This window comes from Sciurus carolinensis, chromosome 4 (genome assembly GCF_902686445.1).
Source record: "Sciurus carolinensis chromosome 4, mSciCar1.2, whole genome shotgun sequence".
NCBI lineage: Eukaryota > Metazoa > Chordata > Mammalia > Rodentia > Sciuridae > Sciurus > Sciurus carolinensis.
Genome location: NC_062216.1, coordinates 73,521,913 through 73,537,883, shown reverse-complemented (window position 1 = coordinate 73,537,883; position 15,971 = coordinate 73,521,913). Strand labels below are relative to the sequence as shown.

The following is a 15,971-nucleotide window of genomic DNA, read 5'->3' as shown; positions in this document are numbered from 1 at the left end:
AGCCATCACTTATTCTAATTGTTAGTAGTCAGAGAGCTCCAAAGCCTCACCAGCATTCACTTTATAGAAATCCCTTAATACCAGACTCAGGAGATACTTGCCACAGCCCAGAACAGGATCTAGGGTGGGGAAATCTTCAGATTCGGATAGATCTATGATGTCTGAGGTAGGGACTTCATGGTCGTGATGACTTAACAGGGGATCAGGATAATTGGGTTCCTCTGAGCTTTTAGTCCTAAGGACTCATGGCCCCTATTCTTCTCCAGGCACCAGTTCAGCCTCAGTTGTCCCTGGTATCTTCTCCTTACCTGGGATCCTTTGCATGATCCTGGGAGCTCTTCTCTTTCTGGTCCTCATCGTCCTGGGAACTCAGCTGCTCAGAAGGAGATCAGAGCACCAAGGTGGGGCTTAGGAATGCTGTGACCTGGAAAGCATAGAGGGAGAATGTTAGATCAATTGTGTGTCACTGTTTTTAAGTACATGTTTTAGTCTTATTCTCATTACAAAGAAAACAGTCTTCTCTAACATGAACTTCAAGATTTAAAAGATATAAAATGACTCTGGGTTAAAAATGGAGCCCTGAAATATGACAGTTTCCCATGTGGACAGTGCTTTGGAGACAGGTTGTAGGATCCAGGGGTGGTCAGGAAATCTACTTCTATCTCAATGAATCACAAAGCTTAAGAAAGGGACACTGAAAGGCCAGAGAGATTTCTCTGAGTGTGCATTGGGGAAAGTTTTGTATTTTGGTAACGGAAATATTTCTAAGAGCAATGTCTGCTTTCCCCAGCATTATCCACTTTTGAAGGTGCTGTTGAAGAGGTCCTGTACCAGGAGATAGATTTCCCTGTAAATCCAGAGAAGGAAAACCTGCTGAACAGCCCAGGTGTGTTCCATACCCTCCTTTCTTTTCATCAATTCAACATCAGTGTGGGAATCTTCAGTAAGCAGAGATCATATACTAACACAACCACATTAGGTAGCTTTCCAATATTGAAATAAGTTGCCTGAATTAATCAAATTATAAGGTGAAAATGTTTATTTTGACTCGCATTTTCAGGTGTTTTACTCCATGGTAACCTGACCCTGTTGTTTGGGGCCTGTGCAAAGGCAGCACATCATGCTGAGAGCATGTGGTAAAGCACAGATGCTGGCCTCACAGTGACCAGGAAAACAATAGAAAGAGGAAGAGATTGGCATCCTCTAATCTTTACAAGAGAGTACTCCCAACAACTTAATACCTCCCACTAGTCCCCACTCATTAATGGTTCCACCTTTTCTAATTCCACCAACCTGAGGACCAACCACTTACAACATTATCCTTTGGGAATATTCCTGGACCACTATAACAATTGTCAGCATCCTCCAAAGGCAGTAGCTCCAAGTCCTCTCTCTACAAGTATGAAGCTTCAAATTTTCCTCTAAACCATGACATTGGACCTCCTACTGTGTTTGTCTATGATGTCTTTCTCCCTACTAGGAACTCTGTCTGATGGTTCAGTAACCAAGCTACCTTATTATACAGGGGACAGTGAGGAGAATGGAGACCCTGAATCTATCCCAGGTAGTAGACACAGGTCATCCCTTGGATGGTGGGGATGAGGAGGAGGTTATCATCTGGGAAGGGTCTCTTCTGTCTAGTTCACAACTATTTTTTTCCTCTCCACCACTCTGTCATCTCAGGATCAGAATGATTAGGTTCTAATTTGTTGGTTCTAATTTGTTGGTTTCCAGCTACTTCCATATGTCCACATACATACTTCACATTAATACTGTATAGTAATGAAATCCAAAGTCATAATTATAAAAATAACATTTTAAATTGATCTTCTCAAAAATTCCATGGTAAAAGAAAACATTTGGAATTATTGTTTCAATGCTGAAATAGTGGGATGTGCAAACCATTTTGTGGTTTATGTGAATACTAAGACAAAAACAAATGACTTTCATAATCCCTGGAACACATGGAGTGTGTGGTGCATGTACTTATCCATCAATCCATCACCAGGAGCTCTTCTCTACAAAGAACCTAAGAAAGGAGGACATCCTGAACCTTCCCCAAGTGGCAAAGGTGGATAGTTGCTGGGATATTGCATGTCCAGGAGTGCTCTGTGAAGTCAGAATCTTAAGGACAGCAGAGCACTACAGGAGGTTGAATGCCTGTTGGGGTTGGAATTGATAGGATAGCCTGTCTGTGGGAGAGAGAAAGTCAGAATTCTCTCCTGGACAGCACTGTGTCTCCATAGCTCAGAGGGCACATGAACAGCTTGTGTTCTCTTAGTCCTGATAAAATCTCCCTCAGCCACTGATAAGTACATATTTTTTCAACCCTCTACAACATGCCCAAAAAGAGGTCCTCAAACTCATGGTATAACTTTTATTTATGTTTTGTGGCATGGTATGTTAGTAAAATATTATTGACCTTAGTATATTGAAATATTTAGATGATTTACATGGTTTCTAAGAATATGTTGATAAAATGTATGCCTTTGGAACAACCTTAAAATATGGTGCCTATATTTAAAATATTAGAATCTCTGCATTAGAGGAGACTGACGACATCACCTAGACTAACCATTATCTTCCTCTTCCACCTTATTCCCTGTTTTCAGAACCTCGAAAGCAGCATGCAGATGCCACAGGTAATGGTTATGATGATGTTGAAGAGTCACCTTTTTCTGCAATTCCTTCTTCACCTGGACTGAAGGAGAAGAATTTTTTCCCAGAAGAGGGAGGTGGTACCAGATATTCTCAGACAGGTGAGTGGATAGCCATCTCTCCAGTAGTCTTGCATTATGTTGTTGGGGGCTGTGCCATGTGGACTGCGCAGGGATGGTGCCTGGTGGCCAGCCAGAAATTGTTTTGATCACATCGGCTGTATGCATGCACAGGTGTTCCTGAGTGCTCCTGCTCGTGTCTGCACATGATTGGGCAGCTGGCTCCTCACCTGATCTCAACTGGCATGGCTCTGCCCTCTGCCTCCTGGAGGGAATATAAGCGAGCAGTAGGTAGAAGGGAAAAAGCAGCAGCTAGCAGAAAGAAGTGGAGAGAAGCCACTAGCAGAAAGGAAGAAGAAGAAGCAGCAAGCAGATAGCAGCAGCTAGCAGAGAGAAGCAGCAGGCAGTGGCAGAAGGCAGATTGCAGATCGAAGAACTGAGAACACACCTTTAGGTTGCAGATCACAGATAGGCAGATCATGGTATGCAGGACGCATCACTAAAGCACCTTAGGTAGACAGCACCTTTAGTTCACAGGATGCAGGACACACCTCTAAGAAGCACAGACCTTTAAGAAAGCATAGCAAGCCTGTCTTTCTCTATTTCCTCTCAAAACAAGTAAGCCTCATTTCCTCCATCCTCAATAAACAAGCAAGCAAGGAAGGAAGCAGCTCCGAAATAGAAGTAGCTTAGTTTCCAGTTCACCTATGATAAATACCCACGCAATTGTTGCTGCGGGCAGTAACAAATATCCACGGGTGGCGACATTATGTGATGGATTTGGACATATTAATGATAAGTTTTTCTTAACTACAAGAATTTCAAGCTGCCTTGTAAACCAAAAGGATTTCATCTCTTCCCTGTTCCTATTTATTGAAACTGTTCCATTTCTTCTGAAAGGAGATGCATATTGTGTTCTCTGTCTGTATACACTGCCCATGGGATGGAGATATGTCTGTATGAGCTGCAGAAACTTTGTGGCTTTGTTCCAATTTTCATACAACGAAACAAGACCTATGTTTGGACAACAAGTATGGTGGTCTTTCAATTTGTGAGAAGTAATTTGGAAAGATTTTTATGTTTTTATTAGTGCTTTATAATTATTCATATTATTTGCATTAATTTTGACACATTCATGAATGCATATAACATAATTTGGCCCATTTAAACATCCAGTACTACCCCTTTCCCTCTCTCCTCCTTTCCCTGATCCACTTCCTCTAATAAACAGGTCTGCTTTTCTATTTATTTATTTTTTTTTAGTCATACATAAAAGTAGAATTCATTGTGATGTATTCAAGCACACAGAGAGCATAATATGATCAATTTCATTCCAGAGTTCCTCCTCATGTCTCTCCTTCACATCTCCCCCTCAACCGTCTTCTAATTCACTGTTATTTCAGGAGATCTATTTATCTATTTTCATGAGATCTCCCCAGATTTTTTTTATTCCTTATTTTCCTCTAGCTACTGCATATGAGAGAAAACCTTCAATCCTTAACCTCCTGGCTTATTTCACTTAGCATGATTTTCTCCAGTTCCATCCATCTGCCAGCAAATGATATGTTAATTTTTCTTTATAACTGAATAGAATTACATTATATATATGTATATTATATATCACACAATATATATGTATATTATAAAAATCTCACAATTTTTATCCATGCATTCCTTGATCAATTCATAGGCTGGCTCCATAACTTGGTCACAATGAACTCAGTGGTTAGAAACATTGATATACCTATATCACTGTAGTATACTGATTTCAGCTCTTTTGATAAATATCAATAAGTGGAATAGCAGGGTCTTATGGTAGCTCCATTCCTCGTTTTCTACAGAATCATCATACAGCTTTCCAATGTGGTTGTACTAATTTACCATCTCACTAAGAATGTATGAATGTTTCTTTTTCCCCACATCCTCACCAACATTTATTTATTTACTTTTAAAAGTTTTTATCAGTGCTTTGTAGTTCTGCATAATAATAGTAGGGTTCACTTTGACCTTTTTATACATGCATGAAATAAAATGTTCTCCATTTCAATCTCCCATTTTCCACTTTTCTTCCCCTCTCCCTTCTTCTGTTCCCCTTTCTCTACTTATGTCCTTTCTGTTTATTTATAGTTTTTAATAAACCAGTGGTATATATAATTCTCCATGGTATACTGATGTATATACATAACCATATTTGGTCAATTTCAATCCACAGTTCCTCCTTTTTCTCACCTTTACTCCCTCCACATCAACACCCTTTCTCTATTACACTGATCTCTTATTTACTTTCATCTGTCAATTTCATTCCAGAGTTCCTCCCCTTTTCTCCCTGCTTATGCTTTATTTTATTCCAACTTCTTCATATAAGCAAAAAACAAAAATCAACCTTTGACTTTCTGAGTTTGGTATATTTCACTGAGCACGATGTCTCCAGATTCATCCATTTATGTGCAAATTCCATAATTTACTATTTCTTTATGACTGAGTAAAATTCCATTGTGTATATTTGCCACATTATCTATATCCATTCATCTGCTGACAGGCACCCAGGTTGTTTCCATAACTTGCCTATTATAAATTGTGCTTCCATAAACACTGATATGCCTTTATTATTCCACCATGCTTATTTTAGTTCTTTTGATAAAAACCAAAGAGTAATATAGTCATGAACTGGTTCCAGTTCTAGTCTTTTGAGTAATCTTCATACTGTTTTTGAAAGTGGTTGTACTAATTTGCAGTCCCACCAAACATGAATAAACATACTCTTCTCCACATCCTCACCAGCATTTATTGTAATTTATATTCTTGATGATTGCTATGCTAGCAGAGGCCAGATGAGATAAAAACATAGTTTTGATCTGCATTCCCTTGACTGCTACAAGTATTAAGAACCTTTTCATATATTACTTGGTCATTTGCACTACTTCTGTTGAGAAATATCTGTTTATCTCTACAATGTGTTTATTAATTAGATTAATTGTTTTTTGGGTGTTAACTTTCTTGTCAGCAGATGGATATTAATCTGCTGTCAAAAGAACAGCTGACAAAGGTTCTGTCCCATTTTATAGGCTCTCTATTCATTCTCTTTTTTCTTTTGCTGTGTAGAAGTATTTTAATTTGATATCATCCCACTTGTTGATTCTTGGTTTCATTTCTTGAGCCTTAGTGATCTGGATAAGATGTGTGTACCAATACATTGGAATATTAAGTCTACTTTCTTCTATCAATTGCAAAGTTTATGATTCATTTTAGTTGACCTTTGTGTAAGTTTAGAGATAAGGAACTAGTTTCATTATTCTACAAAACAGATAACCAGTTCTCCAAGCACCATTTATTTTAAAAGAAAGTGAAGAGAGAGAGAGAGAGAGAGAGAGAGAGAGAGAGAGAGAGAGAAGAAGAAGAAGAAGAAGAAGAAGAAGAAGAAGAAGAAGAAGAAGAAGAAAGAAAGAAAAAAAGAAAGAAAGAAAGAAAGAAAGAAAGAAAGAAAGAAAGAGAGAAAGAAAGAAAGGAAAAAAGAAAGAAAGAAAGAAAGAAAGAAAGAAAAAGGGAAAGAAAGAAAGACTCTTTTCCTCAATATATGTTTCTTTGTCAAGTATCAGATAACAATATCTATTTGGACTTGTTTCATGTTTTCTGTTCTATTACATTGATCTTCATGTATACTTTGATGCCAGTACCATGCTGTTTTTATTACTACAGCTCTCTCCTTAGCCAAACGAACCAAAAGAGGGAGAAGACCCAAATCAACAAAATGAGAGATGAAAAATAAAGGGGGGGGCAGCTATCATCACAAATATTTCAGAAGCCCAGAGGCTTGTTAGGAACTATTTTGAAAACTTATACTAAATCTATAAAATCTAGAGGATATTAAACAATTTCTAGATAGAAATCAAACCAAGAATATATAGAAAAACTAAAGAGACCAATATCAAGTAATTATACTGAAACAGCAATTAGAAACCTTCCAACAAAGTGAAGTCCTACCAGATCTTTAAAAAAGAAAGGATACCCAATTATTCCATGAAATAGAATAGGAAGAAACACTTCCAAATTTATTCTATAATGCCAGTATTACTCTTTTACCAAAACAAGACAAAGACACATCAAGGAAGGAAAACTGCAGACCAATATCCCTGAATAACAGACACAAAAATCCTTAGTAAAATATTTTTGAAGCACATTCAAAAACACATTAACAAGATAGTACAGCTTGATCAAGTGGGTTTCATGCAAATGGTAGGCAAGGTTAGTTCAACACATGCAAATTAATAAGTTTAATTCACCAAAAATATACACCTAAGTATACAAATCACGTGATCATTTCAATAGATGCAGAAAAAAAACTTTGACAAATTTGAGCACCCATTCATGTTAAAACTGCTGAAGAATAAATTAGGGATAGAAAGAACTTACCTCAACATTATAAAGGCTATGTATGACAAATCCAAAGTCAACTTCTATAGAATGAAAAAAGACTGAAAACATTTCCTCTGAAATCAGAAGCAAGAAACAAGAAAAGGATATCCACACTCACCAATCCTATTCAATATAGTTATTGAAACTATAGTCAGAACAATCAGATAGGAGAAGAAATTACAGAGATACAATATGAAAAGAAGTCAAATTATGTTTGCTGATGAAAGGATCCTATATGTAGTATAGTCAAACATCTCCATCAGAAGAATTATAAAACTGATAAGGAAATTCAGTAAAGTAGGATACAAAATCAGCATACAACAATCAATAGCTTTTCCATACTCCAAAAATGAATTAACTGAGGAAAAAATCAGGAAAACTATGTCACTCACAATAACTTTTAAAAAGGCATCAATTGTTATTTTATCTTGAATCTTGTCATTCTAACTAGGGTGAGATGAAACCTCAATGTAGTTTTTATTTCATTTCCCTTTTTCTTAAGGATGATGAACATTTTTTCATATATTTGTTGAGCATTTTCATTTCTTCTTCTGGGAAATATCTGCCTAGTTCCCTTGCCCATTGATTGTCTGGGTTATTTTAGTTATTTTGATGTTAGTTTTTTGAGTTCTTTATGTATTTTGGATATGAATCCTCTCTCACAAGAGTACATGGCAACAGTTTCTCCCATTCTTCAGGCTTTCTTTTCATTGTCTTATTTGATTTGCTGTTTGAAGTGTTTAAATTTGAAGCTGTCCCAATTTATTCTTAGTTTTATTTTTTGAACTTTGTGAGTTTTATTAAGGTAAAACTGTTCATGCCTGTATATTGGAGAGTTGGCCCTATGGTTTCTTGTAGCAATTGTAAAGTTTCTGGTCCAATTAGTAGGCCTCTGATCCATTTTAGTTCCTTTTAGTTCATTTTAGTTCCTTGCACAGTGAGACATAGGGATCTACTTTCATTCTTCTACATGTGTATATCCTGTTTTCTCAGTGTTGTTCGTTAAAAAGTGCATTGTTTTAGTCAAATTTTTCACTGCTGTGACTAAAAGACTTTACCAGCACAATCATAGAGGAGAAAAGGTTTATTTAGGAACTCACGATTTCAGAGGTCTCCATTCATGGACAGCAGACTCCATTCTTTGGTGCTCAAGGTGTGACTGAACATCATGGTGGAAGAGTGTGGCAGAGGGAAACAGCTCACATGGTGATCAGGAAGCAGAAGGACATTCCACTCACCAGATAGAAAATATATACCCCAAGGTCATGCCCCCGACCCTACCTCCTCCAGCCATACCTTACCAGCCTTAAGGTACCACTCAGTTGTTCCCAATCAGGAGATTAATTCAATGATTGTATTAAGGCTCTTACAATCCCAATTGCTTCTCCTCTAAACCTTCTTGCATTGTCTCACACATGAGCCTTTGGGGGACACTTCACACCCAAACCATAACATTCATCTTTTCTCCAATGTGTGTTTTTAGGATTTTGTCGAGAATCAGATGATTATATCTGTGTGGGTTTATCTCTATGTCTTCTATTTCATTGACTTTCATTTTGTTTTTTATAAAAATACCATTCTATTTTCGTTAGTATAGCTCTGCAGCATAATTTGAGTATGGAATTGTGATGGTTCCAGCCTAGTTCTTCTTGCTTCTTACTTTGGCTATTCTGGATCTTTTATTATTCCATATGAATTTTAGGACTGATTTTTCTAGTTCTGTGAAGAAAGACATTGATATTTTGATTGGGACTACTTTTGGTTGGGTAACCACTTTAACAATATTAAATCTGCTCATTGAAGAAAAAGGGAAGCCTTTCCATCTTCTACAGGCTTCAAATTTTTTCTTCAGTGACTATAGTTTCATTTTAGAGGTCTTTCACCTTCTTAGGTTTATTTCCATGTTTTTGTTTTGTTTTGTTTTAGGCTATTTTCAATGGAATATTTTTTTGGTAGGTATTACTTTTGGTATATAGCAAAACTATTCATTTTTGTATCTTAATACTATATCCTGCTACTTTGCTGTATTTGTGGGAATTTAGTTCTTTCTGCCACATTTCTACCTTCCTTTTCACTTCCTCCTTTTCTACAAACTCATTTAAACTTGCCAGGCCTATGGTTGCCAATATTCTCCTCACTTCAACAGTCAATTCAGATGGCAAGTCAGCACGTGGCACTGCTTCAGATACACCTCTGCTCTTCTGCGTTTCACATCTAACCGAGAACTGTGTCTTGGGACTGAAGCCACAGTCTGGAGGGCTGCAGCAAATCCTGCCCTCCTCCTCCACAGAGCCTGGGCCCCAACTACTGTGTAGTTCACAACACTGGGCCACTTACTGATGAGAAGAGTTTAGATCCTTATGGACATTTGCAAAGTTGGGTGTAACTGATTCCCCAGGATTGCATGAACCAGAAATATCCACAGAGAAGGTTCTACTTCATTGTACTTCCTTTAGAATGTCTCTCCTACAGAAAAGTGGCGATTCATTATCCTTGAGTCTTTCCAAACCACACTTAGAGTGACTCCAGAAAGAAAATGTGTGTGAACCAATGCCTCCTTCTGCCACTGTAGACCTGGAGATGGTGAGATGTAAGCATGTCTGATAGGCATCTACTGCTGGAGGTTGTGACCCAGCAAGTTCTGGGCAGACTGAGTCAATGGAGTCTCTCCAAGATCCAGGAGAACTTCGACCCTCTTTAAATCTGACTCATCTTAGCTGAATCACCTCTTCAGATAAGTCATTTGACATTATGCCTCTTCCAAAGGGAGTCAAACTCTTGCTCATTGGGAAAAAATCACATCCTGATTCTAAAACTCTGCCACCACTGCAGTAGGGTGAAATGGGTCTGAGGCATCACTGTTGTGCATCAATAACTCTTCACCCAGCTGTACTGTGACCACTTCAGACATGGTCTTTTTGATTTCATCAGAGAGTCCAGCTCCTTTCAACATGTCCTTGGTCACTACGGGCCTGTTTTCAGCCAAGTCCAGCAGCAATTTTCAGACCAGATGGACATTTTTGGCATGTTTCAGAAGCCATGCCTCATAACCATGAAGCAGATGACACTGGTGAATTAGGTACTGGACAAATTATGTCCTTGTGCTTTGGGATCACGGCAAGAGAGAATACTACAGAGAGGAATCAGAAATTGAGTAAATTTCCATACACACAGCAGTTGCCCTCTGATTTGTGTGGAATTGGGTCACTTGGCACATTCAAATATAATTGCTAGGCCAGAGTCATTCTTGTTGCAAAAACTAAATAACATGCTATTAAAACACTTGTCCAGATAAACCCTGCATGAAAATGAATAGCTACTTTTCCTTCCTGTAAGGCAAATATCATCATTGTCACCATATCTAAGATGGTGGTAAGAGATGATGCACCATAAACCTTCCATCCAAAATTGTAGAAACAAATGCCAACCTCCATGAATGCTTCAGGAAGGTACATGAAACCACTTTCTTGTTCCAGAGTGTTCCCACAGCTATCATGCTTACCAGGGCACTGCAGGTTGAGTATTGTTATTAGACCATGACTCAGGAACTGCTCGATGATGTGGTACTTCTTGGGGAGTTCAGATAATGGGTGAGCAATGGCCAGGATACTGTCAGTGACCAAGGATGAACAAACACCCTTAATAGCTTGCTCTTGCTCACTCCTGCAGACTGGACTTCCACTCTTGCATTCTTTACCACCACACCATGGAGCACTCCATGTGTTCAGGGATGACATACCATAAATGCTCTCCCACTTTTTTGTACTTTGTTGTTGGACGTTCTGAATTTCCTTTTGTGTTTGCAGCTTACCCACTATTATTCACCAACATGGAATATGGTTGTTCATTTGGAGGCAAGACTCCTGCCGCCATGCTAGTCAGCACTTTGCTGTCAGGATCCAGAGCCCATTTGAGCCTGCAGTCTCACTAGTCATCCAGGATTCAGAGGCTCAGGCAGATGGACAGGGCTGTCCTGAGGGCAACCTAGGACAGTCCACAGGCACCAGACCTCACAGGACTTGCAGAGCCCCTGTGCTCCCTATTGTGCAGAGTGGGCAGTGGGGTCCAGCCCAGCACATAGACAATGTCCTCCTTTGTGGGCCATGCACCTAAAAATCTGTTTTTTATACATGTCTCTGGAACGACCCTCTGTACTCTCCAGTTCTTTTTTATCTGGTATGTCTAGGTCAGGGTTCCTAGTAGTACAGTCAAGGGGCCAGTTGGTGTGCAGTCATCTCAAGCTTCAGCTGTCAGGGAGGATCCACTGTGAGCTTGCTCACCTTCTTCTTGGCAGTGTTCAGTTCCTCCTTTCTGGCCTCTCCATGAGCTGAGAGAGAAACCCTGGTCTCAGTTGGGGACTGACTGGAATTTCAGTGTTGCCATCCTCTTAACATGTAATTCTTGTCATCCAAATGATAGAATCTTTGTAAGAAGATTAAAAGGACAAGGGTTGAGCAATGGGAGCAGACATATAGTTACCAGAAGTCTTAGTCATGGCTGTAGCCAAAAGGTCAGCAAGTAAGCTTCAATGTTTTTATTTGCCTATACACATTCCAGGATTTGAATTTCTTTTTTTAAAAAAATCATGATCAGACTAAAACTAATTCAGGGAAAACATGATTTTGCAGAGTCTCTTGATAGTTATTATCAGACACTCATGCATCAGACCTCTTTCTCTATAGCCTCTCTACTTACTTTTGGTAGGGCTGACCCAAGTGTGCATCTCATGTTGTAATAAAAGAATATACTCTTAAATAATATTCTTTCATTTGAAATGTCCATGTATGGCTGTGTTTTGGTTATACTTTCCTGACATGTGTTTAAGAACAAACTGGTCAAAAATTGACCTCGTTCATATCTATTACTATGGTCCTCTGAGGTTCCTCAGATGTTCCTTTTGGGAACTTGTGAAAAGCCTTTTGGATCCTTCACCTTTTCTCTACTAGTTGTACTGTCTGCCAGGATGGGTCAGGGTCTTGCTGACCACACCTGGCTTCCCTTGGAAGCATCAGGGATATTTCCCTCTTCAATAATCCTCATCTTTGCAAAATGTACACTGACTGACTTCCTGTTGTGTAGGATCCTCATGATCACCCTGATCAGGACATCAGATGACCCACCAGATTTGCACAGCCTTTAGAAGGGTTCTGTCATTCCCTGGATCCTGGATGACTTTAGGATGCCAGGGTCTAAATACTGTGATCTCTCTTCTTAACCTTTTTATTTGCATGGCTTTGATCTCCAAGATTTGGTTTGAAATACCCAGCAGGTCATTTTCACCACACGTGAAGTGGAAATAATAGGTTTTAACCTTAAGGTCTGTAATTTTTACAGTTACCCCTTTTCATTAACTAGGGTCAGTAATAGTACTGAGAGTCAGCATTATCTTCTAATATAAGTGATGTTTATTATCTCAAATTAACCTAGGTTGTACTAACTTTGCTTCCCCTTCATCATTTTCTGTCTTCTTCTGGTTAATTGAATATATGTAATATTTCATTTTAATCTTTCTACTGCCTTTTTAACTATCATTAGTTCCTGTAGGTATTGTTATATGAGCTGTTACCAAAGTTAATATTCTACCACTTTAGGTAAAATCTAAGAATTTCATAACAGTGTAACTCAAGTTCTCCCCTTCCCTGTTTTACTTCTCATTGTGATTTGTAGGTTCATCTAGGCTGTCACAAATGAGAAAATATCTTCCTTTTGTGGATGAATAGCAAACCTTTGTGTATGTGTACCACAATTATTTACACATTTATCCATTCATTTCCCTAAATGTAGTCAGATAATGTCTGATAAGAACACCAAAAATACACAACGGGGAAAGAAAAATAATTCCAATAAATTATATTGGAAAAACTGGGCATATCCATGCAGAAGAGTAAATTTAACCCCTTGTCTTATGCCACATATGGATATTAAATTGGAAAGGATTAAACTTTTAAAGGTAAGAATCTAAAACTCCAAGAAGAAAACATAAAGAAAAAATCTCCTTGATATTGGTTTTAGCAATTAATTTTTGCATCAGACACCAAAACCACAGACAGCAAAAACATACTAAAGTAGTAGAACTATATTAAACAAAAAGTTTCAGTACAGAAGCAAAAAAATTGACAAAATTAAAAATCAACCTATGGAATGGGAGAAAATATTTGCAAATTTTGGATATGATAAACTGTTAATATCCGACATTTATGAAAGTCATACAACTCTGCATCACAAGAGAACCCAATTTACTTCATATACATGCATTTATATCTATAATCCCAGAACTTTTACATGCTAGTTATGCACTTCTCAATCCTCTATCTTGCCGCAGTTTCCATTAATCAAATATATTAATAGTCCTCATATGTCCACTACCAGTTTTAATTATACATTTTACTATGATTTTGTAATTGTTCTGCAAATTAAAACATGCATCCATGATTTATTAAAGCCTCATAGAAATGATTACTTTTACCACTTTATTGAATAATAGAACATCACTAGACTTTACATTCTTTAAGCTATTTTCCAGTGTGACCATACATCGGACATACATCCAGTGTGACCTTTTTGAGGTAGAGAGAACAATGGTTTCATCACAGTGAAGACTAGAACACTGACGTCCATCACGTGAAGATATATAATTATGTAAAGCATGATATGAGGAAATTAATTCAGTTGATATAATTATGGTACTCTTCCAAAAGGAAAACATAAAGATTGTTTTTGTACTTCCATGTATGTACACAGATAGAGGTAGAATAGAAATGATACGTGCCTATAAGTTTATTTTTGTGTGTTCATTTTTCTAACTATTTCTTTGGGAGGATCTAGAAATAACTAAATGCCAGCAACAAGTCAACTCAAAATTTGACTTATTTTGGTTTTGGCATACCTATAACATAACTGAAACCACGTTTGACTCCAAGGCAGGGAAAAATAAGATAAACCAGGGTCATCTTGTTATTCACTAAAGTATCAATATGGGAAAAATTCTGTAATTCTCCCCATAGAAACATCTGAACAGGTTATATTTTATATAACCAAAGCAGGCATTTAATAGAGAGGAATATTTGTTCAAGAAATCTGAATAAATATCATAAGACAGGATAAGTCTACTGTATTTGAATCATAACTCATCACCCCCATTTCAGTGAAATGAAAGTTGATGGGTACAGTGAAGAACACAAACCTCCTCTCTACCACACTCTCATCTAGTGTTACAGTACCTCTCTAAAGTCAGGAGGGTTACCACCATTTCTCACCCTCCCCCCAACTAGGTCAAGGGTTGAGGTTTCATGCTAAGAAAAGCAACAGAGAGGACCAGATAATACATCAGTTTAGGATTCTAGTTACAGAGCAAGAATCTAAGTCCAAATAAAGTGGGTTTAAACCCCAGCTCCAGAGATGTGGGAAGTTTTGCTCTGGAGTTTTGTTCTGTAAGAACAAAAGTCCGCAGTTGTCAGAGTGTACACTGACTTTATTTGGAATAGAGAATGAGGACAATTGGGAGTATATCAAACCAAAAGCAATTGCATAACAAAATTAACTATAGACAAAAATGAAAAGAATGAAAAGGCAAACTGTAGAATAAAAAAATCTTTGTATATGTATATATATATATATATATATACATATATATATATATATATATAAAATAAGAGATTAATACTTCCAAAATATTTCGACTATTTAGGAGCCTCTGGAAAACAATAGAAAGTTTGCTAGCATTTAAGTGAAGCTGGTAGTTCCATAAGATCAACACGATAACCATAGTCCACTAGAAGATAAATGCAGAAAAAATAGGGAAAAAGACAAGTATTCCTGTTGTCAAACCATAAAAGGAATTATTTAAAGGAGCCTACATTTAATGGAATCACACAGAGGAGCAAAGTCTGACCCAAGGCATTACAGTGAACTAAATCAAATTTAAAGTTCAAAATGGTTGTAAAATAATACATCAAAACTATGATCAAGAATTTAGATAATTCATCCAGGCACAGTGGCACATGCCCGTGATCCCAGCTGCTTGGGAGACTGAGGCAGGAGGATCTCAAGTTCAAAGCCAGCCTCAGTGAAAGGGAGGCACTAAGTGAATCAGTGAGACCCTGTCTCTAAATAAAATACAAAATAGGGCTGGGGATGTGGCTCAGTGGTCAAGTGCCCTGAGTTCAATCTCCAGTATAAAAAAAAAAAAAGTAGGTAATTAAAAATGATCATAACTAAATCACATATACACACACATACACACAAAATCCAAAATGAGACAACAAATCTAAATACTAAGTACAGTGGATATGTAAAAATAACTAAAATTAAGGGAAAATAATAACTAAATCATTTAGCTGTCAGTGGATCCCTGATGCTAAGAAAACTAATGTTAGAATTTCTGATCTTCCAAGTGTAGGAGTCCCCCTGAACTACAGATTTAGATGAAATTTCAGGAGGGTTAAACCCTAAAAAGAGGTAAACCAGACGGGGCGATCCATGATGGAGGACTAGAAGGTGACTGCATCTCCTGTCACTCCAGAACCCAGGATTCAAGAAGGGGAGGCATTGAGAGACTCGGACTAAAATAGAGCCACGGAGTGAGTCTCCCCCACCAGGTGAAGCTCAGCCCAGGTGGCAGACCTGGATAGGGGCAGCTTCTCAGAGCAGGGCAGGGCAGCTAGAGTCTTCCCCAGGTAGCCCTGCTCCCTCCAGCGGTGGACTCCTTCCACGTGGCCAGCTTCTCAGAGCAGGCCCCCCAATGAGATCCTTCCTGCACAGAACCAGCTCCAAGTCCTGGAGCCAGCGGTGAGTTCTGGCCCACAGGCAGCTTCAGGGACCAGGACAGGGCAGCCAGGGACT

At 38.2% G+C, this 15,971-nt stretch overlaps 2 pseudogenes; one reads left to right on the top strand and one right to left on the bottom strand.

The window, feature by feature from the left end:
• Positions 1-8,678, top strand: part of LOC124982754 (antigen WC1.1-like) — a 176,277-nt pseudogene extending 167,599 nt beyond the window's left edge.
• A 437-nt stretch (positions 8,679-9,115) lies between these two features.
• Positions 9,116-11,003, bottom strand: LOC124982753 (protein tyrosine phosphatase domain-containing protein 1-like; annotated as a pseudogene).
• Positions 11,004-15,971: the final 4,968 nt, after the last annotated feature.